We start from the raw sequence: 3,103 nt of genomic DNA on the forward strand, positions 1-3,103 counted from the left end.
GGTCCTTGAGTAACAATAAAAATATGTCTCAATCGTTATCTGATGCTAGCTTCGTTTTTTAATATTGTTTTTATTTTGAACATGATACATTATAATACATAATTATTTTTTCAGCACGTGTTAGACTGAACACGTAGGCTGAGGGGGGACCTGATTGAGGTGTACACAATTATGAGGGACATAGATATGGTGGAGAACGTTTTTTGCCTTGGCAGGGGATCGAAAAGTCAGATGGGAGCATAGATTTAAGGTAAGTGGCAAGAGATTTAGAGAAGGTGTGTGGAAAAACATTTTCACCCAGAAGGTTGGGCGAAACTGGATCTCACTGCCTGACAGGATGGTAGAGGCAGGAACCCTCAGAATATTTGTGAAGCATTTTAATGAGCACTTGAAACGCAACAACATACGATGCTACGTACCAAGTGCTGGAAAATAGGATAATAAAAATAATCGTTATTAATGTCACATGTAGGCTTACATTAACACTGCAATGAAGTGACTGTGAAATCTCCCTAGTTGTCACAGTCCGGTGCCTGTTCGGTTAAACTGAGGGAGAATTCAGAAGACAGATCGGTGTTTGGTGGCTGGTACAAACACAATGGGCCGAAGCGACTATTTCTGTGCTGTAAAACTCTTGAATCTGTGAATATGAGTCTATGATATCTTATCATTAGAAATCTATTACATTGTTGCTTTCAAACAAAACCATCAATAATGATCTCTTCCTCGGCTCCAAAGTGAGTGATGTCATGATAGGGAGGTATTTGGAACTTGTGTCCAGAAATGGGGTCATAGAATTTACAGTGCAGAAGGAGGCCATTTGGCCCATCGAGTATGCACTGGCACTTGGAAAGAGCACCCTACCCAAGGTCAACACCTCCACCCTATCCCCATAACCCAGTAACCCCACACAACACTAAGGGCAATTTTGGACACTAAGGGCAATTTATCATGGCCAATCCAACTAACCTGCTCATCTTTGGACTGTGGGAGGAAACCGGAGCACCCAGAGGAAACCCACGCACTCACGGGGAGGATGTGCAGACTCCGCACAGACAGTGACCGGAATCGAACCTGGGACCCTGGAGCTGTGAAGCAATTGTGCTATCCACAATTTAGAGTACCCAATTCATTTTTTCCAATGAAGGGGCAGTTTTCTGCGTGCCCAATTAACCTAGCCTGCACATCTTTGGGTTGTGGGGGCGAGACCCACTCAAACACGGGGAGAATGTGCAAACTCCACACTGACAGTCGCCCAGAGCCGGGATCGAACCTGGGACCTCGGCGCCATGAGGCAGCAGGGCTAACCCACTGCACCACCGTGCTGCCCTAAATGTAGGAACAAACCGCGTCCCTGGGTGGTCTCGAACCACCAACCTTTGGGTTAACAGCCGAACGCGCTAACCAATTGCGCCACAGACACTTGGACATGGGTCCAAGACGTAGCAGGGAATTTAGGCGTTCAACAGACTGAGGGAACAGACTGCAAGCAAGAGTCAGAGGGATACCCTCACATTCTGAGTTGCCTTCACCTATTCAGTCTTATCGTCGTTAATGGGAATATAAAAGAAAACCTGGGTCAACCAACATTATCCACTCACGTTTCATTTGGGGCGCCTTTGCTTAGCCAACCATTATCCCAATACAGAGTTTGCTGACCCATGAGTCCGTCAATGGAAGGTTAGTCGCAAATGAATGGCATCGCACTGATCTTCTGTAGAAACGGGAATGGAAAATCTGACAGCCAAGACAACGATAATGGATACATATTTGGCCACCTCAGGGGGGAACATTTGTTTGAGGGGGTGGACGGAGCTTAGAGGGAGAGAGAGAGAAATAATGTTGTTTAGAACAGTTACAGGGAGAAAGCTCTGGAAATTAGCCAGATAAGTCATGAAAGTTGCCACCAGCGCAGACTTTGGAAAAACGTTCGGAGAAAATGGCCCGAACAGAAGAAAATAGCTTTGTAAATGCAAGTATTGCCTTTGGCTGTTTGTGTCAGTGTAACCAAGGGCTGCGTGTTCATGAAAACTGTTGTTTCATGGGAACAAGGTGTTAAGGTGAAGGAACTACATTATATCTATTAGTGTTAGAGATTAAGTAAAAGTCGAAACATTGTTAGCCTTTTCTTTTGTTTTATAAAGTTTGTTTATACAATACTACTCAGGCCCTATTACTTACATTCTAATTCCTGGAGCCAATCGATCTTTCATCACCGCAGTAGAACTTTAAAACATTATGGCATCTGATCTAGTCCCGAAGCCACTGTTGAGGGTTGACCTGGCGTCCTAACAGTGGGATAAGAGAACGCAGAAAAGCAGCAACATTCCAGTCGCAACTTTCCAAACACCAGGTGTCAGCCAAATGATGTCACGATTTTATTGAATGTATTTGAAGAGGAATAATGAAAATCAAATCTTCAATCCTTTGACTAATGAAGTATTCAGTTCACATTCAACAGGAAACTTGAGTTGGGAAACTTTAGACACGATTTTGACAGTTTTTTACGTACGGTTTTGAACTGGGGAGCCTTTTGTTTATAAAATCAACCGTAATATGCATATGAAGGAAACCCTGTCAAAGCGAGCGACCCAGAATGTCTAATCGCGCCCTCTGATTGGACTTCAGAAGATTGTTTTGTGGAACGGTACCTCGGTTGATAGTCTTACTCGTGCGACACAGAACTTGATTAACACCAGAATCATAAAGTGGCACTCTTTTACATTTTTTGTCTCTTTCTCCATAGCTGCTTTTTTCAGAATATAATTAAAAACTTGGGGAAGTGTAACTATCGCATGGCTGGACGTCAATGTGATACATTAATATTTAACAGCAAACAGGCAACTTTTCCTCATACCGGGAGATCAATACGATTTAATAATGTTTCTGCCAAGATTCAAACAGCGAACGTTTTGTTATCTTAGGAAAACGCGATCGCCATTACACTTAGGAGGGATGAAACCGGCAAGTTCTTAGAATGTTATGTGTGCCAGTTCCTTTCAGTGATGAATGCCTGCCGTGCGTTGCATTGTAACTTTCACGAGAGCCGCAGTGAATGGATGGTGGACTTTGGAAATCGAAAGTTACACATGCGTCGCTCTCG

General features: G+C 43.6%; 1 non-coding gene across 1 annotated transcript; it reads right to left on the bottom strand.

The window, feature by feature from the left end:
* Positions 1 to 1,349: 1,349 nt before the first annotated feature.
* Positions 1,350 to 1,423, bottom strand: trnan-guu (transfer RNA asparagine (anticodon GUU)). The gene has a single exon. It is a non-coding gene; the product is annotated as a tRNA-Asn (tRNA).
* Between the last annotated feature and the right edge of the window lie 1,680 nt (positions 1,424 to 3,103).

The sequence above is a fragment of the Scyliorhinus torazame genome, chromosome 5 (genome assembly GCF_047496885.1).
Source record: "Scyliorhinus torazame isolate Kashiwa2021f chromosome 5, sScyTor2.1, whole genome shotgun sequence".
Taxonomy (NCBI): Eukaryota; Metazoa; Chordata; class Chondrichthyes; order Carcharhiniformes; family Scyliorhinidae; genus Scyliorhinus; species Scyliorhinus torazame.